Source organism: Lolium rigidum, chromosome 2 (assembly GCF_022539505.1).
Source record: "Lolium rigidum isolate FL_2022 chromosome 2, APGP_CSIRO_Lrig_0.1, whole genome shotgun sequence".
Taxonomy (NCBI): domain Eukaryota; kingdom Viridiplantae; phylum Streptophyta; class Magnoliopsida; order Poales; family Poaceae; genus Lolium; species Lolium rigidum.
The window spans coordinates 7753816-7773833 of record NC_061509.1 but is presented as its reverse complement, the minus strand read 5'-3'; the positions used below and the strand labels follow the sequence as shown (position 1 = coordinate 7773833).

Genomic DNA, 20018 nt, shown 5'->3' with positions numbered 1-20018 from the left:
ATGTGCATACAACTTGTAGATACAATCTAAGCAATAAGTATAGATCTTAAATATAAGATCATGCCACTCGGGCCCTAGTGACAAGCATTAAGCATAACAAGATTGCAGCAACAATAACTTCACAAACTTTATAGATAGACTAATCATAATGTAACAATCCATCGGATCCCAACAAACACAACACCGATTACATCGAGATGAATCTCAATCATGTAAGGCAGCTCATGAGATCATTGTATTGAAGTACATGGGGGAGAGAATACCAACTAGCTACGGCTAGAACCCGTAGTCCATGGGGGAACTACTCACGGAGCATGATGGAGGCGGTGGCGTTGATGGAGATGGCTTCGGGGCACTTCCCCGTCCCGGCGAGGGTGCGGAACGAGAGACTTCGTCGCCCGGAGTGGAGTTTCGCGATGGTGGCGGCGCCCACAGAGTCTTTGCGGAGTTTCGTCAATTGGTCTCGCGTTTTTAGGTCGAAAGGGCTTATATAGGCGAAGAGGCGGCGCAGGAGGGGCACCAGGGCGCCCTCCCCATAGGCCGGCGCGGCCAGGGGCCTGCCCGTGCGGCCCTATGGTGTGGGGGCCCGAGGCCTCCCCTCCGACTCTCCTTCGGTGTCCTGGTCCGTCTCGGTGAATTATGATGTTTGGTCTTCGTTTCGTCGAATTCCGAGAATATTGCCCGAACAGCCTTTACGGAACCAAAAACAGCGAGAAAACGAGAACTGGCACTTCAGCATCTTGTTAATAGGTTAGTTTCGGAAAACGCATAAAAACATTATAAAGTGCAAGCAAAACATGTAAGTATTGTCATAAAACAAGCATGGAACATCAGAAATTATAGGTACGTTGGAGACGTATCAGGAGCCGGTGCCACGGGCGCCACACTAGCATGTGTGGCGCCGATGCCACGGGCGCCACACATCCACTTAAGTGTGGCGCGCGCGCCCGCCCCCAGCCCGACCCTCTCTTTCTCTTCTTTCTCTCCTTTGTTTCTCTCCTTCAACTGTCGCCGCCGGCCGCCTCTCCTGCGCCCCCCACCAAATCCTCCACGGATTGGACAGATCTGGCCAGCCAAATCCATCCCCATACAATCCTCAAGGTATTCCCCTTCGATTCATCCAAGATTTGCTCCGGTTTAATTCGATTTACCCGTTTTGCGTAGATTGGAAATGTTGGTTGTTGGAATCTATATTTATGTGTATGTATTGAAATTGATAGCCTCATTGTATGCATGTGTTTGAACCATAGATTTGTTGGAACCATAGATGTTAAATTTTGCTAGATTTGTACATGAACCCTAGACATGGAAACTAGATTTGAAATGGCTATGTATGTGTTGAAATGGGTATGTAAGTGTTGAATGTGTATGTGTAGGAACCCTAGATATGTATGTATCCTAGATTTGTGGAGGAACCCTAGGCATCAAATTTCATGAATGTGTATGTGAAGGAATAACTCATATGGTGTTCTATCCCTAGATATGAATGTATATGTATGTATTTGATGTATTTGTGGTGGCTTATTTGGATATATTCTCATGTATGTGTTGCTCATAATATGGTGTATTTGTGTAAACATGTAGGATGGTGTGGCTCCTAGATCAAGAGTATGACAGGGATCACCGGGCCGTTCATATGACGGAGAGGATGATGTCTACGGGTGCTTCTATTCTTGTAGACAGTGTTGGGCCTCCAAGAGCAGAGGTTTGTAGAACAGCAGCAAGTTTCCCTTAAGTGGATCACCCAAGGTTTATCGAACTCGGGGAGGAAGAGGTCAAAGATATCCCTCTCATGCAACCCTGCAACCACAAAGCAAGAAGTCTCTTGTGTCCCCAACACACCTAATAGGTGCACTAGTTCGGCGAAGAGATAGTGAAATACAAGTGGTATGAATGAATATGAGCAGTAGTAACGGCACCGAGAAAAGTGCTTGCTGGCGTGCGGTTGATGGTAGTAATATTGCGGGAAGTAAAGATGCGAGTAAAACGAGTAAACAAGCAGCGATAGCGATATTTAGGAACAAGGCCTAGGGATCATACTTTCACTAGTGGACACTCTCAACATTGATCACATAACAGAATAAATAGATAGATGCTAGACTCTACACCCTCTTGTTGGATGATGAACACCAATAACTGTGTAGGATTACACGAACCCTCAATGCCGGAGTTAACAAGCTCCACAATATTCAATGTTCATATTTAAATAATCTTAGAGTGCATAACAGATCAACATAACCAAACCAAGTACTAACATAGCATGCACACTGCCACCTTCACACTACGAAAGGAGGAATAGATCACATCAATACTATCATACCAATAGTTAACTTCATAATCTACAAGAGATCACAATCATAGCCTACGCCAAGTACTACACGATGCACACACTATCACCATTACACCGTGCAGGAGGAATAAACTACTTTAATAACATCACTAGAGTAGCACACGGATAAATTATGATACAAAACACATTGCAATCATAAAGAGATATAAATAAGCACTTCACTATGCCATTCATAACAGTGAATAAGTATTCTGTGAAATATAGCCTAAGAGACCCACACTTCAAATATGTTTTGTTGGTAGAGGGAGCATACGCACCCGAGAGCCGAATTGAATTTCCGTAATAAAAAATACTACTATATGATTGCAGTGTACAACATATACGATTAGTTTACATCGCAACAAAAAAAGAAGCTAGTTTACGCAATTTGCAATATGGGTGCGCGGGTATGGCCACCGCAATCACATGGCCGCCTTTTTTTTGAGAATCGGTCGCCCTTTATTGATCAATGTTCAGAACATTTTACAGGAATACAAAAACCTTCATGTGGCTAACTCGGTCATACTTGACGACCAATAGGAAGACTAACTGAGCCCCTAGCGAGGCGGTGAGCTTCGTCGATTGAGCTTCTACCTTCATGAGGTAAGAAAATGAAATCGATTCCGTAAAAAAATGTCCAAATAAGTGGTTCTACGCAATACACCTTAAGTCGTTTGGAAGCCAGGCTTTCATTTCGTCTGTAGCATTTTAAAATGAATACATGTATTCATTTCATTTACATTGTAATTCCAGAAATGGACACTTGTTTGGTTGCCACAGGAATTGCAAATGACAGCAGAATTCAATATTGAATTTGTAGATGGCTTCCATAGAGAAACGCAAATGACAGGTCTCAGTTTGGAATCATGTTTACCCATGGAGTCATTTTGCTGGATTTTCTAAATGAAATGACGGATACCAAACGACCTATTATATTTTGGAGCTTTTTTCGAAAAAAACTATACATCTTATATCAAGGAACGGAGGTAATAGTAAGTATAGAAACATAATTAAGAGATCTTGATAACCCTTGCAACAAACACAAGGAAAACAGAGTTTATCCCCAGCAAAATTGGCCATATTTCGTGTCTTTTTCTTCCTCAGAGTATACGGCAGACAAACAAACCCAACGAAATCAGTTTTTCCAGGACCTGTCAAGCCACCACATCAGTGAAGCCCTTGAGGAACCCCTCCACTTGTGCCTTTACAGAGATGGTCGAGCGGCGCACAGGCAGCTTCGGTAGGACGAACCTGTTGCCCGCTACGGCCGCCGCGTCGTACGCCCTGGCGGCTTCCTCGGCGGTGGCGAAGGTACCGAGAGAGACCGGACCTCGCCGCGACGGAACCCAGATCTTCGCCCCGTACCTGCCGCTTGGTTTCCGGCGCACGCCGCGTAACTGGGGTACGGCGTCCCGCCTGGCCATTTTCACCCTCCGTCTGCCAACAGCTTCCCCCTGCTCGTTGGAGAGCTCACTCATGCCGGCGCTCAAGCCTTGATCTTGGACGCTCTCCGGCATCACCACCAGCGCAGCCGCCCTGGGCGCCTGGACTGGATCACTGGACCGGGCGGCCGCCACGGGAAGGAGCAGGAATGAGGCAGCTTCGGGAGGTAGAGTAGCTAGGCAGGCCGGATGAGCACAAGAAACTTTCTGGAAAACCCTCTAGGTAGCCACGTCACCGTCTTGCGCCGCCTCGCTGTCCTCCGCCGCCATCACATCCGCGCCCGGGCGCAGTTACGCGTTCGCGTTGGAGGAGGACGGCCCAGCAGAGTGGAACAACCCGTCGCGCGTTCGAGTACGGATCATCCCCGCTTCTTCTTTCTTTTTTCCCTCGCCAAATCCCACGTCTCACGGAAATGCGACGAGAAAAAAAACAAGGAGACATATACGGCCGGATCCATTCATCCATTCGCACGCACGCACCTAATCCTCTTCTCCTTCATCTCCTGGCTAGCAGGCCATCAGCCGGCCGGCGCGCGTGTACTAATAATACATGACAACTACTCCATCCCTAGTACGTATATATATATTTGGTGCGTTTTCCTACTACCTCAATGCTACTGCTTATGAACCGAAGCAAATTAAAGGACCGATGATGGAACCAGAACAAGGAGATTAAAAAAAAAAGAGGAGCATCCAAAGATTTGGGCAAAAGAACTATGGCCGGTAGAATAGAATCATCCCCCAATTAAGATGCATCGATCCAGATCTCACGCCCACGGATCCACTCACGGATGGAACCAGAACATATCATAATACGTGACAAGAATATATGGTTACCTTTACTTGCCGGATGGATCAGTATATTGACAAGAGCTGGCTCTAGGAAGACGGCTCCAGCAGCCTTCCGGATGCAGCCTTCTTCACCACCATGGGCGGCGGCGTCGACGATGAAGCCCATGCATGGTGGCCTCCTCTCGTCTCGTCTCCTCTCCTCTCCTCTCCTCTCCTCTCCGAGCAACGTCACACGTCACGCGCTAGCCGACACGCGGCATGTGCCTACGGGGCTTGTACTTATAGGGTAAAGCCTGAGTTCAAATTCGGAGGGTGGGAGAAAATAGGGCGGGAAGAAGATAAAATTTCGGCTCTGTTTTCAATCCGTGACGTGAAAGATATATTAATTAGATGAGAGTGTTTTACGTTCCAGTGCTCCAGGAATAAATGTGATGCCTACCCATTTTCACGGGACGGGAAGGGAAATCCTGTCTCACATTCCTTATCACCACCAACAAATAAAACAGCCCCCAGAATTCTAGGATAGGAATCCGGTGAATTACTCCTTGATTTTTTTTACTGGATTTAGGAGCACAGCAGACGCATGCCTTTCACTGGTGGGTCTGTACTTATATGGGAAAAAGGTTAAGGTTTTGGAAACTTTCAGAGAAGCAAAACATTAGGGCGGAAAGAAGAGAAAATTGTGGTTCCAGTCTCAAATCTGTGAATGGTCAAACTCATCTAAATTATTCAAGTCTTGTTTAATTATGTTCAATTGGAATTCTTGCACGCATGAATGCGGCGGTAATCGCTCCCAGTAATTCTGATCTGCTCAGTTTTGCTAGCGTGTGGTTATGATGTACATGCATGGACCTATTCTTCAGATCTGGGGAAAGGGACATACCATGCATATATATCTATCCCTATGATTCATCCGTCGTTGCTAGGGACATACCATGCATATAGTTTTTTTTTTTTTTTTTTTTTTTTTTTGTAAATCATGGCTTCATTAGTTTGCGCTAGTTTCCTAAAAACGGCTTACTTGTGGAACAAATGGAGTACAAATTAGTCTTCTAGATTTTTTTCCAAGCCATGAAATTTCTCACATAATAGGGATACAAAGCTTGTTTGCTTTTTAAACGTGGCATACCCTTCTGAATTTATATGAAGATTTTCCAAATTATAGGTGCCCACACTTGATCTTCATTAATGTACATCAATGGCAGAAGAATATAAAAGTCATGCACTCCATCCATCTTAAATTGAAGCTGTAAACCAAAGGAGGATATGCGGCTACAAATAAATTTTCCGCCCTAGCACTCCTACCATTGAACTCCCAATGTCTAGTTAGTCACTCCGTGAATTTTTGCCTGGATTACGGAGGAAATTGTTCTATGCTATGTTTTTTTTCTGACAGAAGTATAACGTATCGGTCCTTGTTTTTCTGATGAAAGAATCAGCTGGATGTATAATGCAATTTGCAGCCGTGATCTTATAACCACAAGGCGTCAGCAGCCGAATCTTATAACCACAATGACTTACTCGAAGTCTGGAACCATCGATCGGTCAAAGCCCATTTCTATACTGCTATTTCTATACAGCGAGTACTGACCATGGGATTTTCTTTATAGTCAAGACACGGCTATGCTCATTATCCAATTATTACAAGTTAATCAAAAAAATAACACCTTCCATTTTAATTATTTGGACAATTAGATCACACAGCAAAATATTTGACACTAAAATTGCTTCGAGCACAACCCTTGTGATATATAAATACACAAACCAACTTAGACTCAGAAGTTGGAACCAAAGACATAATGAGAACAACTATACATTACGACCGTATATTACAACTTCTAATCATTCCAATTTTCCAGCCACTGAATACCACAAGAATTTATTATTCAAACAATATCACACACAAATAAGCCAACGCAGCAGCAGCGCAGCGCGAGAGCATGGTGGGTGACGACGAACCCAAAGCGGTCGATGAGGGAGACAGTAGGCCAGGCCGCCCCATCCTACTTAAGGCTGATACACATCAGGAAATGCACCAGACCCAACCAGCTGAACCTGCAGGTCAGAGGAAAAAAGATATTATTATTGACATGTTTAGACAATACCAAAACTCAACCAACCACAAGAGTCAAGAAGACGAATACCGCTCCCAGGAATAACCAAACTAAGTAAGAAAAGACTATAGATCAAACTGGGAGCATTCTTCCTTCAATGCAATTCCAATCTATACTACTAGACCATCAAAGGGAAGCATAAAAGCAAAGTGAGAACATGATTAGATGGATACAGAGGAGAATAGATGGATATTGAAGCTTAAATCTTACTCCTGAACTACATGTACTGCAACTAGGGAAAAATATCTCAATCGGTGCTCAGAAGTATCAAACTCCAAGGTTCCAAAGCATACATCGGAAAAATAGAGGATGCAGCAAAACATACCCTGGAATGGCTGGGTGGCGACCAGATATGAGCCACCAGGTTCCTGGCTGCTGCATCCCGTGAGTGTCGGCACAACAAGTGCGAACTTGTTTTCAGCGACCACGTCCAAGGAGACGACCAAAACAGAACTGAGGTGTTGTGTGGGCCTTCCACGGCCTCACATACAGCACAGGGCTCCTCGCTGGCGTCAAGCAGCAGCAGCGTAGTCCTTAGTCCGTGTGTTTCATGGTGTTTCTTTCAGTGTGTGGTGGATGACAGCCCTCTGTGGCTTGCGTCCTGGCCTGAAAGAGATACAAATATGAGAAAGTTACAGGCATTCAGTTTACAAGTCGGAATCAATAAGTAATGCATTCTTAACCATTCCCTTAGTACAATGCAATTCTTCTTCTAGACCTTCTTCATGTATGTGCAATGCGTCAAACTGAGCAACAAAGAAAAATAGAAGTAAAAGGGGAACAAAGTCATCACCTCTAGAGAAACATTGGCATCGTGGATGGCAGCAATAGGTTTCTTCATTTGAATGAACAATAACGCTGCGTAGAAACACAAGGATCATATAAAGTTGATCAGAGTCACATGAGCAACGAGTAAATCGCCCTTCATTGTTGAAGGCAGATGCAGTAACAAGTGTATACCTCTAAAACCATACATGATTGCTGAGGTTGGACTCAGCAGGATCTCCTTCGTAAGATGATCAACATCCTGTTCCAATTTCTCTGGTAATTAGCATAGCACATGCCCAACCATGTAGATCAAAACACAAAACAGAGTTCAATCTGAACTAGAAGCGCAGAAGGGAAGCAAGACTAGAAGAAGAGTACCTGCTAAAATTGCCTCGATGGACATGACATTCGCTTCCTGGGATGCATCGCAGCTCTCCTCGGTCACTTCGATAGATGAACTGCCAAAGGAAGGTCGCCACATTTAAGTCTTTATATACCTATCATAAATACCCCAGGGTTCGCATTCAAGAATGTAAAAAATTGCATGAGAAGTAAGAATGTCCAGAATGGCTTGGAGGGTGGACTTTATCCCCCTTAGAACTGGAAATCACTTAACCACATTTCATAGCAGAGTAACTAATTATTGTCCCTCACAAACTCAAAAATACAATAATATATATCTAAACTGAAATGAATCTGGATCTACATCTAGCTCACACAGAAATGGGAACCCAAAGGATCTAAACTATGCAGCTAAAGTTTTTGTTTGTTAGCACACCACACAGAATGCAAACTCTAAATACGAATCCAAGATCCTGGCTGATCCAAGGTGCACCAAATCAGAAACTAGAAGTGATGGAAACAGGGGTCATAATGATTGCAGTAGCAATTGGCAAATAAATCTCAATGTAACCACGCAACATTGCTGAAACTTTGTTTACTCCACAGGCTCCCATCAGTGTTAAACAGATTAATAGGTGTTTCGAATAATACTATTCAAAAAGGGAAGATCATAATAAATGATCAACGCATGATTCACCATGATAGTTATGTGACTGTCTTACTTAAGCATTACCACTGATTCAAGAGGCATAACTTGAATTATCATGCCCCTCAAATTCAAATGAGAATTCCGGGAGTAGATCATAACTTGAATTATCATGCCCCTAAAATTCAAAAGAGAATTCTGGGAATATATCTTCCTATATACAGAAAACTACATTCACAAAATCAAGAGATGTCTAACCTTTCAATTAAATAGTAAACTCTGTAGTGATACAAATTACATGTCAAATTGTGCCAAACCGTTTCAGTCAATTTGTGTGTGAACCCAAGTGAATCTCTTCAAAGCCAAACTTTTGTGCCACCTACTAGATGCAAACAGAGCTCCTATTTGTAAGGATATACACAAAAGATGCACACAAAGCACCACAGAAATAAATCTATGACTATCTTTCATAATGCAAACCCACATATTTAAAAAGGCACGTATGATGTAGAACTCAAAAAAGATCCTCATGTTCTTCAAACCATATTTTTCACTTCCACTGCAACTCTCACATGATATAAATTAGATTGAAAAGCATGCTTAATTACACCCAAAAACATTTAGAGACGATTTTGTTGCTATTTGCCACTGGATTTATAGGAAAGCTCGAGACCAAATACAAACACTATATAAACTGTTTTTCTGACCCAAGTCTTTGAGAAATATTCATAGCTAGCTAAGACATCCCAAGAAAGGAGCGTCGCTGATTAAAGAATGAATGAACCACATAACATGAAGTGTCAAACATCTGTGCCAACAAATAATACATGACGAGTTTGCAATACTGTGGACAAAGTGAATCGCCTAGAAAGAAGTCACAGCAAGGCAAGTATGTATCTTACTGAATCAATGAAATAGCAGAGGAGTTAATTACTGTTTGCTAGGTTGCTAGCTAGTAACAACAACGTATCTACCTACATAGCAGCAATGCATATACGTATCTATTATGTTGTACAATCACCAGCCATCGGTATCATCCGAAGCAAACAACACCTTATCTATATTTTAACTGAAACAACACCTTATCAGTAACTGCAACTCAGTACAAATCCAAATGAACAAAACATTGGAGAAACAACTTATCAAAAAGGATAATTCCAATAGCTTACAACTGATATATGGAGGAGCAATAATAACAATTTCTAAAAACGACCAGCAGGTACATGAAGTTTAACTAGAACCATATTTTTTTCTTATTAAAATATGGAATTGATGAAATAACTCCATGTTAGGCAACAATTCAAGCATATGGTATCAACCAATAAAAGAAGAAAGGGAAGCAAAGTAACATAGCCAGCAGGATCAACTATTATTTAAAACTATAGAAAATCACCGAGAAATTGTATTGGCATACCTTTCTCTGAGTTGACAAGTCTAATACATATATGGGATGCATTCCCTACTGCAGAAACACAAAGAACTAGGTACAACCTGCAAGATAAACATAACCCCAATATTTCTAGTTAGTATCTTGTCAGTCCTTTTACCCAAAAGAAAACAGAAAAGTGCAGCAAAACTGCAGTTGTCTTTATTAGCCATGTTTCAACATCTACCGAAATCATATTCCGTATGAGAATTATAACAGCGATCTAAATGCAATGATCGATCAGGCCTGATGCAATATTTTTTCATATAACGAACTACTAAAAGTGCCAGGTAATCTGATATTGAATAAGGAATCAGGCAATCAATTAGCTTGGAAACGCCAAGCTTGTAACTGAAGATAGAAGCTTAACACAAACAAATACTTCACTAAGGAAAAGACAAATAGCACAAGTAAATAGAGTAGGTATCACTATGTAAAACAAGTACCATAAGGAGAAACATTTTCGGTGAAATGATATCACAGAGTAGACTTACGCAGATTGTCAACAAAGCAAAAAAAAAACATGCTCCATATATATCAGGAGCTGCAAATTCCGGCAAGAGAAATAATATTTCAAGGCATGTCTTGGATATTCTAATTCCAAACTATAACATTGCAGGAGTATAGACCATCACATAATAAAGGGAGTTGCTTGGCTCATGACATCATGAGCACACAAGCAAGTACGGTTGCCCAAATAGAAACATTTCATGACCATCAACATAGCATACGAGAACACAAATCTAATCAGTCTTGAACTGAAACCAGCACAAGTATATGCGTATAAAAACAAATGGCACGCTAGTTTCTTTCTTTTCAGATTACATGCTACATACATTTGATAGAGAAATATATGTCTGCCATCACCACCACTAAAATCTAAACCAGCGGAGCACGTAGAGGAAATATGGGGACAACTAGACACTCACCTAAACCATCACGCTGAAGTCAAGGAACCAGCCATGGTGAACTTGCCGTCATTGCACTGGCATATACGCACAGGAGGCCACGGACAGCCATTGGACCCAAGCATACTACAAGAATTCTTTGAAACAATATCACACGGGCAAAAGCCAGCGCAGCAGCAACACCGCGAGAGCATGCTGGGTGACGATGGTAGGACATGCCGCACCGTCGACCTCAACACCGATACACATCAGGAAGTGCACCAGACCCAAGCGGCAGAACCTGCAGATCAGAGGAAAAAAGACATTATTATCGAAACTCAGCCAAACACAAGAATCGAAGAAGACAGACACCACTCCGAAGAATGTCCAAACTGCGCAATGGTATAAACATATGTTAATTCCTGGTAAAATTGAGAAGTGGGAGCATTCCACCTTCAATTCAATTCCAATCTATACTACTAGAACATCAAAAGGAAGCATAAAAAATCTATACTCACAGACCATCAAAGGGAAGCATAAAAGCAAAGTGAGAACATGATAGCCAATCATGTCCTTATGCTATTTTCTTAACAAGAACTAGAACAATGTAAAAGAATGTAGCTATACTCCCAAAACAGGACCTAATCAAAACCACATAGTACTAAACATTAGGATTGAGAGGTGAGCTATAGAACAGCAAGCTAAGGCTACTAACTCAAAAATAATCAAGTCCATTAGTTTTCCCAGCATACAAGCATCAGGACCTCAAATAACCAGGCATATATATTAGATTCATAGCAACAGACATTCCAAGCCTTTGATGGCCAGAGACTAACATAACCACGGTGAGTACAAGGGAGCCGAAGATCAAAGGTGTGAACTAGGAGCTCACCATAAAGGTTTTAACCAAGGCCGGGCCACGATGTCCTCGAGGCAGAGTTGAAGCACCTCCACCTACACCAAACCAAGCAGAACCTGCATATAACAAAAACGACATCATTAAAATGTTCATTACCAATACTAACCGATTGGGCACAGAACGAACTAAGAAACTAAGCACGAAACCAAGAGGCAACACATTTAGTAGCCAATAGCATCCAACCATCAACAACTAAGCAGCCATTTGCCCCTTTAAACTAAAAAAGAAAGCACCAGACTACAAAAAGGCAGGTATGAACACTTCTAAGATATAGAACTAAAAGAAAAACCTCATGTTCTTCAAACCATATTACTTCACTTCCACTTCAACTCCCACTTGATATAAATTACATTGAAAATACATAAAAACCAAAACATTTAGAGGGGATTTTGTTGTTGTTTGCCACTGGATTAAGTAGAAAGCTCGAGACCATATGCAAACACTATAAACTGTTTTCCTGACCCTAGAAAGATACTATAAAACACTATATAGAGCTTATTTGATTAGTTGTAACCTCTTAATCAATTATGCATCCCGTTCAAAAAAATGCACCCTAGAAAGATACTATAAAACACATGTTAATGAGCAGGTAAAATAACTATATGTACACCTTTTCTGAGACTTTGTGTACACCAATTGGAGTCAGTAACAACAAGAGGAACTATTATTATCACAAGTGCTGCATAAAGAAATGGAAGAGACAAGCATTCACAAGTAAATTGGGTTAAAAAAACATAGCAAAACCAGGAGCAACTTCATTGTCTCAACCTCCAATGACCACTGATATAAACAATCTAAGAACTTACACAGCGGGAATAGAAATTAGACACATACTTGATGCACATTAGCAATGTTTCCATTCAAAAAACAAATAGCAGTGTAAAAAGGGAAATCCTTGGAGCAAATGCGCAGAACAATTACTTCGAATTTCCAAATTCAAAAATAGCACCATGTGTATTCTTGAGCTCCTCAATGTATGGTCCAAGCTCCAGTATCAACTACAAAAGTGCAACATAAAGTCAGAATAACGTGGATAATCAAAAAAATTAAGAAATTCTGAACCTGTAGCAGTCTGAATAATAACAAGCACAAATTCAGAATAACAACAGGGTGGATGTAGCAGACTGAACTTGTAGGTTCAGAATTCTGAATATTCAAAAAAGGGAACAGTATGAAACTACAACTCAAGGGAAACATGACGCAAAGAAACTCCAAGCAATGCACAGCCGATACCTAAATAAATAAAAACTAAACCATTGAACACCTATGAAATGATCACAAACTAAAACATGCTCAGACCAATGTTGTATTGATTGACCAAACTTCCTACCCACGAATGCATATCATTTTCACTACTGGCTACAAATTCAACAGGAGAAAAGACACAATTTTTAGAAAGAACGGATGGAGGAGAGAGACCTCATCAGGCATCAGAAGCAGGTCAGAGTGGTGGACGTTAGCAGCAACTCATGGACGTAGTCGGTAGCATGAGCGGGTGGTCGAAACTGTGGCCGGAGCAAAAGCTCAAGGGCAGTGTTGCTGGCAGCAGCGGCCTGGGCAGAAGACCCCAATCTCGACCTATGTGCCTCCCCAATGCCAGGGCGAGCTCCTCCCATCAGCACCGGCAGTTTGCCCGTGTAGCAGCACTTCCATCTGTGGTCCTGAAGGGTTCATGGCATGATTCGTATCCATTTTAGTGCCTCCCAGAAACATCCTGCCAAAAAACGAGGGGGTGTATAGTTGATTTTATTGATGTTTACCAATGGATTATTTATAAAGCTTGAGACCCAAATGCAAACAGTATATAAACTGTTTTCCTGACCCACATCTTTACAAATATTCAGAGCTATAACTCTGCATATCTAGCTAAGGCATGTCAAGAAAGGAGCGCCGCTGATTAAAGAATGGATGAATCACATAACGTGAAGTGTCAAGAATCTATACAAACAAAAAATACATGACGAGTTTGCAATACTTTGGACAAAGAGAATTGACTAGAAAGAAGTCACAGCAAGGCATGTATGCATCTTACTGAATGAATCAATGAAAAAGCAGAGGAGTTAATTGATGTCTGCTAGGTTGCTAGCTAGTAACAGCAACTATCTACATACCTAGCAGCAATGCATATTCGTATCTATTATGTTGTACAATCACCGGCCAGCGGTATCATCCGAAGCAAACAACACCTATCTATATTTCAACTAAAACCACACTCCACCAAATAGCCATCATCATCAAGTAGTATGTCTAGTAAGTACCGCACCTGGCAATCATATTCAGGCCACACACGTTAGGAGAGGAACCACTAGATATACCGCTGCAAGATACAAACTGAAACAACAAATCCGAACAACAACGGCGACTAGCCATTATCATCGAGCCACAGACCAACCAACCAACATACATAGCCGACGCAGCGGTAATTTAGGACAGAGAAAAAGGCGGCAGCGGACAGGAGTTCACCTTCCTAACCGCAAGCCATACCTGTATCCGTTCCAGCCATCGTCGTCCGAGTAGTAGAGCAAGCTGTCGCCGCTCCCAAAACCGCCGCCGCCTCCTCGAGCAGCACCACCATCCCAAGCTTTTCTAGGATTTTCACCCCACACATGTATACACTTAGAGAGAAACAAAAACGCAGCACTCCATTAGCACGAGAGGAAAGGCCGTGATGTGAAGGGATCAGTAGGATGGGCCACCGTGGTGCTCACCTCAGCGGCTTGTGGAGGCGGCCTGCAGTGGTCCGGACAGTAGCCGGTCGTTGGAGTAGGATAGCGGCGCGGTGGCTGGGCGATCGGTGAAGGATCGGTAGAGGACAGCGGAGATGTAGTTGACCTCCGGGCGACAGGACGCGATGGTGGAGGTCGCCGGTTCTTGAGGGCGCGGAGGTGGGTCGCATGCGCCGGCGAGGGTCGAGGAGAAGAGATCACGTCGGTAGTGGGGGATGCGGCCGCCCTTGTGGGATCTGGATGGAGAGGATGGAGGAGGAGCTGGAGGAGCGGTGGCCGGCGAGGTGCCGGGGCGGCGGCGATCGAGGGAGAGAGGCAAAGGCGTTAAGTGAGGGCGTGATTTCCTTTTCTCTTTTTTTTTTTCTCTTTGGCTGGATGCGTTTAGCCGGAATTGAGGAGTCACCCCACGCGACCCGCTCCTGCCCATTTATTTTCCTCCCAAAATGATACGTCACAGTAATTAACTTGCCTTGTTATGCATGATTTTGGATTAGTATGCCTCCAAAAATTATTATTAGGTACTACAAACAATCCGAAAGGTATTGCTTGTCTGTTCAGCTTGCTTCATCTTTGGTACATTCGCGCGCTCTCTCTCTCTCACCAACCCATCCAAGCCGACGACGTCGGAAGTGGACATGGATAAGCGCGCCGAGGTCCAATGGGTGTCTTGTCGCCCTCGTCGGTTTAGTACGTACTGCTCACCGACACTAGCATTCAAGTCACGCCTCGTCTTCATCAATATGATGACATGCATGCCCGGTGTTGGACCGTCCTGAATGCTACCTCGTCATTCATCGAGCTCGCTTCGTGTCGAAAACACGAACCAGCGGAAGTCCATCGAACAGCCATCGCCCGCGTCGTCTCGCACCCTCGGGGGCTGCTACCTCGACAGCTAATGACGGCAACTATACGGCGGTGCCGATGTCCTGCTTGTCACCTCGGCGACAAGTGTGACATCGCCGTTGGAGGACGCCACCAAAGTTGTCACCATCTCGACGGCTAGTCAGCCATAGTATATATGATAAAATCATGAGAAGTAGTTGGCCTCCTACCAACCCAATTATTAACTCTTGTAGTATGTTGGCCTCTTTGTTGGTGGGTGGGTGTGGTGTAGAGATGAAAATCAAAGAGCAAAGTCACATGAAATCACCTCTTTTCACGAAAACCTAGGGTGGACGTCGTGGGACCCACCGGGCATTGACCATATATGTGGGTATATATGTTTGGTGTAAAGATGAAAATCAAAGACCCACGTTTAAATGACCTTTGCTTCACAAAAAGAGATATCTTGCACCCACTTTGAGGTTGTCGGCGTAGTTCTTCTAATAACTTCGGTTTTTTATGAGGTTCCTATGACCTTTCTAACATAGACAAAGAGTAAAATAACATGGAATCACCGGCCACTTCGATGAAAATCTAGAGATAGACGACATGGGGCCCATGTAACACGGTTTAAACAGTTCCCTTTCGTATGGGGTCCTAATAAGGGTGTATAATGTTCTTTTAAAAGTACAAGCCAACACACAACTTTAAGCACGGCACATCCTTCACGAAACATACTATCTTGTAGGAAATTTCTGGTCTTATTGTGAAAAAGTCCCACTTCGAAGGAAAGTCATCTTCATGTTTTTATGCCATTTTTTGGGGCTACATGTAACTGCTTTGTTGATCCCTTGTTTTTTACTTTATGCATGAAATGACTACCCCTATCAATTCATGTGCTCGTTCGTCGTCGACACGCTAGTATTTCTTTAAAATATTGACTTGGCATATTTCTAAATTGGTATTGTTCTTATGTTGCACTATATGCCTAATAAAGATGAAAGTCACATAGAATCACAGCTTTGGATGAAAAGTTAGGGTTTTGTGTTTTGAGGCCCGTAGAAGAGGGGCACACATGAAATTGTGCCAAAAACCATCAGAAACCCAAAATGAGTTTTCAAAATTTTATAAAGTAAAGTTTATGAAAAGAACTATACATGAACTAATGATCACACATATATTTGATGTGCTTGAGAAACCCACACAATAAAGGATACTTATGCCTGATAAACATATGAATTTACAAAAAATTACAAGTGAAAGAAACACTATATGGATTTTCTATATAAAATACATGCAAAAAAATATTATTTTGAAAAATACGAAAGTGAGATTCATAATCCTTTATGACATCACATGATTTTTTTACATTATATATCACTATCACATAGAACATTCACCTACTTGTAGATTTTAAAATTTGGGTATTCAGTTGGGTATTCATCTTAATACAACTAAATTGAAGTAGGCCCGCCCCTATGTGGTAATAACTTGGGTATATAAGCTGGTTGTAAATAGGAAAATACAACAATTACTTTGGCATGTAGATCTAGACCCTAACTGTAGATCAGTATCCTAGACCCATGCATCTTAGCCGTAATTCCGACCTAAACCCTAAAGAAATTCACGGAGACATCTCCAAACACCCAGAATTCCTCAAACGCCATCGCTACAATGGGGGGACACATGAAATGATGGGTAATAGCTAGCTGTGATTTCATGCATAAATGAAAGCAAGTGAATCCCAAAACAATTACCTCTTGCGCCCCATTACGGGCGGGACACGTCGAAATACTTTTCCATAATAGTGTGCCTATGGTCACTTGTTGCGAGATATTTTATTTTTCGGTACTAGGTATACATTCTAACCTAGGGCTTGGGGGTGTAGGTTTAGGGTTTAGGACGAGATTAGGGTTATGATGTAGGGGTCTAGGATACTGATCTACATTTAGGGTCTAAGTCTCCATGGAAGAGTAATTTTTGTATTTTCCTATTTACAAGAAGCTTGTATGCCCAAGTTATCACCCCACGGGGGCGGTCCTACTTCAATTTAATTGTATTCAGATGAATAACCAGCCGAATTCCCAAATAGTTAAAAAATACATGTATGTGAATGTTCCATGTGATAGTGATATAAATTTAAAAACTTCCTATGATGTCATGAAGGATTGTGTATCTCACTTTGTTTTTTTTTTAAATAATCTTGTTTGCATGTCTTTTTCTTATAGAAATCTCATATAGTGTTTCTCTTACTTGTACTTTTTTTAAAGCATATGTTTATGAAGCACAAGTATCCTTCATTATGTGGGTTTCTCAAGCACATATAATATATGTGTGATCATTTGTTCATATATAATTCTTTTATTAGACTTTACTTTATAGAATATATATTATAAGTTTGAATACTTATTTTGGGCTCGCCCCTACTACATGCTAAGGAGCTGGTGTTTCTGATGGTTTTAGGCATGATTTCATGTGCGCCGCCCCTCTTCTACTACCCCGAAACATAAACACCCTAGCTTTTTAGCCGAAGTGGTGATTTCTATGTGACTTCATTTTTATAATGGAACATAAGCCAAGTTCAGTTTTCTAGGAAATCCTAGCGCGTCGGCATGAAAACATGAAAATGACTTTTCCTTCGAAGTGAGAGTTTTTCATTATAAGTATAGAAACTTCCTACATGAGAGTATTGTTGTGGAGGATCGATGTACCACGCTTAAAAGTTGTATATAGACTTTTAGTCCTTAAACAACATTATATATCCTTATTAGGACCCCATGCAGAAGGGGGGTTGCCTTTCCTCGCGCGATTTCATACGAAACTTTGTTACATGGGTCCTATGTCGCATGCTCCTAGCTTTTCATCGAAGTGGTAATTAAATGTCAATTTACTCTTTGTTTATGTTACAAAGGTCATTGGAACCTCACAAAATAAAACAAAAAGGCCAAGTTATTAGAAGAGCTGGGTCGGCGGCCTCGAAGTGGTTGCAAGCTATCTTTTTCTATGTATATATACCCATATATATATGGCCTCGGTTTTCTTTTAAAAGAGGTTATTTCATGTGGGTTTACTCTTTGTGTTTACGTTTATGCCACATCTATACACGAACAAGAGTACAATATATTAGTCTCATGGAGGATTGTTTTCATGATCCAGAGCTAATTATGCTCCGCACGTCGGATACATGTTTATTTGTTCTGCAAGGGGCTCGGGTCAGCAGGTTTGGATCAAAGACATGACGATGATGATCATCATAAGACAATACAATACTTGAGGAATAGAAGATGGACTCGACAGATTCATAGATGCACCCGACGAGGTTTAGGGATGGGATTCATGGTTTATGACCATGGAGGTCTACGTCGTCGACTTGGTGTAGAAGGGTCTAACCTCCTCCTATTATTGAATGGCTTCTATATATATAGTCGTCGGCACTGTCATGTTCCCTATATTAATATCCTCTGTTCGGTCGCGAGGGGTCTGATCTGACAGCCTCGATCACGACGTCCGGCAAAGTAGAGATCGACGGAACAACAAGGTCCAAGGGAGATTTCCATTGCCTTGAGGCCCGCCTCAACCGGAGATCATATACATAAAGTTATCGCTCGTCAAAATTAAAAGCAAACATGGAGACATCTCCAAGCACCCAGAATTCCTAGCACGCCACGGCTACAATGGGACGACACATGAAATGATGGGTAACAACTAGATGTCATTTCATGCATAAGTGAAAGCAAGTGAATCCCAAAACAATTCTCCCTAGCCCCCAAAACGGACGGGAATGTCAAAAGACTTTTCCATAATAGTGTGCCTACAACTACTTGTTGCGAGATATTTTATTTTTTGGTACTAGGTATACGGTCTAAACTAGGGCTTAGAGTGTAGGTTTAGGGTTTAGGTCAGGAATATGGTTAAGATATAGGGGTCTAGGATATTGATATAAGTTAGGGTCTATGTCTCCATGCCAAAGTAATTGGCATATTTTCATATTTACAACAAGCTTTTGTGCCCTAGTTATTACCATACAGGTGAGGGCCTACTTCAGGCCTACTTCAGTTCAGTTGTATTTAGATGAATACCCAACTGAATACCCAAGTATTAAAAAAATACATGTATGTGGATGTTCTATGTGATAGTGATATATAATAAGAAAAACTTCATATGATGTCATAAAGTATTATGTAGCTCACTTTTTTATTTTTCAAAATAGTCCTGTTTGGATGTCTTTTGTTATAGAAATCTCATATAGTGTTTCTTTTACTTGTACTTTTGGTAAATTCATATGTTTATCAAGCACAAGTATCCTTCATTGTGTGAGTTTCTCATGCACATATAATATATGTGAGATCATTAGTTCAATATAAGTATTTTAATGAACTTTACTTTGTAAAATAAAGAAATATATATTACAATCTTGATACTCATTTTGGGCTCGCCCCTACTACATGGTAATGAGATGGTGTTTCTGATGGTATTTTGCATGATTTGAACTTTGGTGACGTCCTCCAACGGTGATGTCACACTTCTAGTCAAGGTGAGAAGTAGGAAGCCGACACTGTCATTGCCCTCATTAGTTTTCAAGGTAGCGAACGTCGAGGATGCGAGACGACACGTGCAATGGACACTCGATGGAATTCCTCCGGTGCATGGTTTTGACACCAAGCGAGCTCGATGAATGACGAGGTAGCATGCACGACGGTCCAACGCCGGACATGCATGTCATCGTCTCGAGGAAGACGAGGCGTGACTCTGACGGTGGTGTCGATGAGCCGGACGTAGTACACCGACGAGGATGACAAGATGGC

The 20018-nt window shown here is 42.0% G+C and overlaps 1 long non-coding RNA gene across 3 annotated transcripts; it reads right to left on the bottom strand.

Moving 5' to 3' along the window:
- Positions 1-6145: 6145 nt before the first annotated feature.
- Positions 6146-14465, bottom strand: LOC124691240. Of its 3 annotated transcripts, XR_006998865.1 has the most exons (12): positions 14374-14465; positions 14150-14280; positions 13085-13379; positions 12587-12663; positions 11639-11721; positions 10789-11047; positions 9848-9924; positions 7824-7903; positions 7638-7704; positions 7471-7535; positions 7003-7283; positions 6146-6618 (listed from the first exon to the last, which is right to left on the bottom strand). It is a non-coding gene; the product is annotated as an uncharacterized LOC124691240 (long non-coding RNA). The 3 variants fall into 3 exon arrangements; XR_006998866.1 differs by having other exon boundaries at positions 12276-12663; positions 14150-14424; XR_006998867.1 differs by having other exon boundaries at positions 7638-7718; positions 14150-14420.
- Positions 14466-20018: the final 5553 nt, after the last annotated feature.